This window comes from Odocoileus virginianus, chromosome 8 (assembly GCF_023699985.2).
Source record: "Odocoileus virginianus isolate 20LAN1187 ecotype Illinois chromosome 8, Ovbor_1.2, whole genome shotgun sequence".
NCBI lineage: Eukaryota > Metazoa > Chordata > Mammalia > Artiodactyla > Cervidae > Odocoileus > Odocoileus virginianus.
In genome coordinates, this window is record NC_069681.1 from 41,070,020 (window position 1) to 41,075,712 (window position 5,693).

General features: G+C 42.1%; 1 pseudogene; it reads right to left on the minus strand.

The window, feature by feature from the left end:
- Positions 1–688: 688 nt before the first annotated feature.
- LOC110131639 (MAPK/MAK/MRK overlapping kinase pseudogene) lies at positions 689–1,933 on the minus strand (annotated as a pseudogene).
- Positions 1,934–5,693: the final 3,760 nt, after the last annotated feature.

Here is a 5,693-nt window from a genome sequence, read left to right on the forward strand (position 1 = left end):
TGATTTGAGCAACGTTTCTTGTGCTTGTTGGTCATTTTTGTATATCTTTTTTGGGGAAACGTCTCTTCAAGCCCCTTGACCACTTTTTAAATGAGTCGTTTGTTTTCTGTTGTTTAGTTCTGGTCATTCTTTACATATTCATTTATCAGATATATAATTTGCAAATATTCTCTCCCATTCCATAGGTTGCCTTTTCACTCTGTCCATTGTGTCCTTTGATGCATAGAACTTTTTAATTTTGATGGAGTCTGATTCATCTCTTTTTTATTTTTTTGACATCTTATTTTTTAATAAAATCAGGGATCTCCAGGGGTATAATCCGGAAGCAGAACTGTGCTAAACACTATCGCGGATGGACTGCAGGCCTGCGGAGCCCTTGGTGAAACCAGCCTAAATAACACATAATACAGTATAATCTCTCTATTCTGATTCATACAAAAATTACAAAATATTCCCTGCCCCAAATCCTTACATTATGAAAATGAAATAAAACCCTAGAATGAGGTGGTTTGACAGATGTATTAGACTGGAACACGCGGTAAAGCTGAGCTCCGGCCAGCAGCTTCAGGCTGAGGTGGTGGTGCAGGTCCGGGGGCGGGGGTCTCTCCTGGGACAGGACGCCAGGCCCCCTGGAGCCCCCGGCCCCGCTCACTGGCGCAGGTGCGCCCCGAGCAGGGAGCCACAGCACTCAGCAGCCCCCACTTCTCCGCTCTGTCGTGGGCCGGCGGTACTGTTTCAGGGTGGGCTTGATGTCCTTCTGCGTGTCTGTCGCCCTGACGCACTTCAGGGGTCTCGCATAGGTGGCACCTTCGGGCGAACACTGACTGCAGTGCCGGGCTGGAACACGAGGACGGCTTGGCCGCTGCAGACAGCTTGGGCCTGGGCAGCTCCATTAGGTAGGCCGGTCCCTGTCTCCGGAAGTGGTCCTCCTCAGGCCTCCGGAGGGCTGTTTCTGCTTCCGGCCCTCCGGTGCCGTCTGCCAGGTGTTGCTGAGTAGTTCCATGGGGCGCTCGGAGAGGAGAGCAGGGGGCCTTTCGCCTGTCCCTTGGCCAGAGCTTGCTTCTCAGCGGGCCTCTGCTCCTGCAGTTAGGGGAGTTGCAGGGCCTGGTGGGCAGTGATTCTCTCCTCAGGCTCATAGGCCACCACTTCCGTGCAGGAGGGAGAGGCATTGCGGGGACAGCTTGGTTGTCAGTAGAGGTATCCCTGATCCCTTTTTAAAAGGAAAATCAAAACTGATAGCTCAGGACTGTTTGAACTTGGCGAGGGTCTGTTCCGCAGGCGTGCCCATGACGTCGTGGATCCTTGAGATCTGGACCAGTTCGTTGGCTCCGGGGAAGAGGGGCTGCAGGCTGGCCATCTTGTAGAGCACGCAGCCCGCACTCCACAGATCCATCGTGTAGCTGTGGAAGCCATCGGTGAGGAGACACTCAAGGGCCCGGTACCAGCTGGTGGAGATGGACTCCCTGTAAGGCTGCTTAGAGTAGAAGCTCCGGCACGACCTGAAGTCCCCTAATCTCAGGACATCCTGCTTTATTAATGTATCTTCTGGTTTTACGTCTCTGTGAAATATTCCATTTCTGTGCATGTGATCCAGAGACTTACATAACTGATACATATAGTACGTAATTTTTTTTCCCCCCTGATAATGGGTGTCTTCTCCCTCATAAATATTCATGTCCATAAGTTTACATGTTAGTGCAAGAGAACCAGATTTTCTGTCAAAAACCACTTTGTGCAGCGTGAGAATGTTTGGGTGTGGATTCAGGCATCTCAGTGCTTGTATCTCTTGCAGATTGTTCACTTGCTCAATACTTTCAAAATGTTGTTTCATTTGTTTACATGCATAGTAGTTTCCATCTCACAGGTTCTGCATCTTAGTAACTTCAGAAAACATTCCCTCCTGTATTTTATTAATTGGTTTATAGTTCTTCATCCTGGATTCAGAAGTGGGCGAGAACCCCTTGCCGATACTGGTTGGAGAAAAAAGGGATAGAAAGTGGAGGCCCTGGCTTCCACTCTTTAGAGGCAGGGTCCCGAACATGGACCTTCATGGTGGTCCCTAGATGGAGAGTGTTAGGATCCGGCTGCCATGTGTATCCGTGTCACCCTAGCCTGATTTATCTCTTTATACTTTTATTGCCTATATTTTTGGTGTCAGATCCAACATATTACTTAATCAATGTCATGAAGGTCTTCTGTCAAATTTATCTTCCTCACAGAACCTAGAGCTCATGAATTACTTCCATTTTGGTTGACTGAATGTTTTAAATGTTAAGTGCCAACCAAATCTTCATAAAGTTTCCTCACTCCAATTCTACTATTTTTGTCCATGGAATTCCCCAGGCAAGAATACTGGAGTGAGTTGCCATTTCCTTCTCCAGGGGATCTTCCCAACCCAGGGATTGAACTCTGGTCTCCTGCATTGCAGGCAGATTCTTTACCAACTGAGCTACTAGGGAAGTCCTTTCACCAACCAAATCTTCATAAAGTTTCCTTACTCCAATTCTACTATTTCTAGAAATATTTCTATTGTATAATCTAGGGGAGAGTATGTTCTCTCTCAGTCTATCTTTCCCTCTCCACTCTGGCTTTTGTGCTCTCTTGTGTACTGAGAATGGAACCCCTCTATTCTTAATAGCAGTCTGTATATAAAAATGAAAGAATTATACTATTACCTAACATTTTGTGAGAGTTAAATGAAGAAAAAAATTTATGTGTAGGTTTGGTGACACTTGGAAACAGTAACTGCTCATGAACGATGGTGGTTAGTTATTGACGAAAAAGAAAGCAGACTTACAGAACCTAGAAATTCCTTAAGACTTGCTGATACTAACATCTGCACAACACTGTCAAGGTATCATATTTTTGTTGGGAAGATAAGTTTAAATTAAAACGTGTATAAAAAGAAGCAAGATCATCAGTGGATAAAGCAAGTACTGATGTCTGTCAAGAATTCCAAGGAGAGATTATTACAAAATCGAGCAACACGATAAAGTTTCATGGAGAAGATGAACTTGGGCATCATCTTGATGGACAGCTGAATTTAGATCACAGGAGAGGAAAAGAAGGATGCACCAAGACAGCAAACACATGAAGGATGGTTTGTCTATCAATCAGTCTTCAGAGTGTGGAAGGACTTAAACATCACACTATGGGTTTTGTACTTCATCTTCTAAACCAAGGGTTGGCAAACTTCTTAACTTTTTCTGTTAAAGGCTAGACAGGAAATATTTTAGACTCTGTACTTACAAGCATTCTCAGTCAGATATCTTCTTTGCTATTTTTTTTCAACAACACTTTAAAAATGTAAAATCCATTTTTAGCTCTCAAGCTGCACAGAAACAGGTCACAGACTGGATCCGGTATAGTTTGCTGACCGAGAGACTCTATCGAAGATTTTTTCTGAACAGTCACTTGACATGATTAGAGGTACATTTGAGGAAAATGGCTGAGGGTGGTGAGAATCACCTTACATATCTTTCCTTCCTAGATTCTGTATCTTCAGAGAACACATGTTTTATAAATTAAACTGGAAGGACAAAGCTTTATATTTTCTGGCTCTGTATATAGAGCAGAGAATTCTACCATCACTGAGAAGACTACAGTGTATAAGTTCTTTAGGATAACTTTCACTGCATCTCACCCTCTTGCTGGCTACAGCTGGCATCATAATTGCTATTAATAGCATTACAAATGGGTACATTGTTGGCACTTAATGGATACTTTAAGAAGTGAATTTAGGAGGTGAAAATGCTTTATGAACTCTATAATAAAGAAGTTTTATTGCAGCTAGTTAAGAAACAAATGTTATGAGAAGAGCAGATTCTTCTAGTATGTATCGTAAAATATGACAGTCTTTATGCTAGCATCTTAATTCTACAAGCTTCGTGTGTTTGCCTTTAAAGGTATTTCCATCAAAATGACGATATGGAACCAAAGCCATATATTGTCCTTTTCCTGAGCTCCATATTAGTCAATGATGACCAGGGAGATTTGGGGCAGCTTTATAGGAAGACTGATGAAGCATTTTGTTATGTGAACAAAATTAAGGTTTCTCATCTTTTAATGCAGTATAGGAGAACCCAAAAATTTTGAGTTTGTTATAGTTAATTTTATCCATCAGCTTGGCTAGGCTACAGTACCTGGATAAATATTTGGTTAAATATGATTCTAGGTGTTTCTGTGAAGGCATTGTGTATATATATACATGTATATATACACACACACAGTTGGTTTTATTTCTCTCAGTTCAGTTCAGTTCAGTTGCTCAGTCATGTCTGACTCTTTGCGACCCCATGGCCTACAGCACACCAGGCTTCCCTGTCCATCACCAACTCCTGGAGAACCCTAATACAGAGGGTAACTATCTTGATAGTTAATGACTCTTCCAAACCATCTAGTAAACCTTAAACTTTTTACTCTTTCAGAAGTGTTAACTATTACCAAGGGCAAAGTTTCTTTATCGATACAAAATTTTGGACTAAATGGGAGGCAATTCAGTTAAGTTCAAGCAACATTTTCTGAGTGGTTCCCATGTGCTGATACTAGGCACCATTCACCGATGAATAAGAGGCAGTTCTCTCCAGACTATAGTTTCATGAAGGCTTGTTGTTGTTGTTTAGTCACTAAGTTGTGTCTGGCTCTTTTTCTCAGCATGGACTGTAGCCTGCCAGGCTCCTCTTGCCTATGAGATTTCCCAGGCAAGAATACTGGAGTGCGTTGCCATTTCCTTCTCCAAGGGTCTTCCCAACCCAGGGATCAAACCCACCTCCCCTGCTTGGCAGGCAGAGTCTTTACCACTGAGCCATCTGGGAAGACCTTCATGATGGCTAGTAAGCCATTAAAAGAATGTCTATAGTAATGAGTACATAGCTTATATAGTCTAAATTCATAAATATCTGTCTCGGAATAAGATAAATTTTCATCTTAATCACAGTTTCTTTGACAGAGTGCATAAATGAAAGAAGCTAGAAGTTGAATTTCACCTACATGTTCTTTGGGAACAGAGTTCAGGTCATGGATGTTTTCATGGCGAAGAAGACAGACAAGCAAGAACTTGGAGAAATGGCAAACTTGGAGAAATGACCTCTTCAGAGACAGAAACATATGTGATGTGATCTATTGTGAGACATTAGGCAGATAAGGATGTAATCAAGCCCTGGAGGTTGTGAACCATAAGTGTGATAGGGTCTGGGGTGGGGAGAAAGGTGCTGCCTACTTGCTTTACCTTACTGATACTTGTGTCTATAATCCTCCAAACACTTTGACTAAGCAGTTCTTTGATGAACACCCCCCCAATGCTTCATGTGGAACTTAAATTGAAACCAATATTACAAAAGGAAAGCGTTTAGTTTTGTGCTGATTCTCTCTATCTAGTCTGTTACTGAGGCTGTAATTTTCCAGTGTTATCTATCCTTGCTTCTAATGTTTTATAGATTTTCTTTTTCTGTTAGAGCAACTAAATTTCATTGGTAGAGTCTGAAACACTTAACGGATTTTTAATCATAGAACTATCTTTTGCACAATCTCCTTGAGGAAAGTAACACCATTCTGGCATTTTATATTGTGGGAAGAGAAGCAATTTTATTTCTTCGAACACTGAAACTGACAAAGAACCCATTGACTCGCAAAACAGTCCTAAAATAAACTGTATTGCTATTTGAACCATGGGTACAATTACCTATTTTCTACTT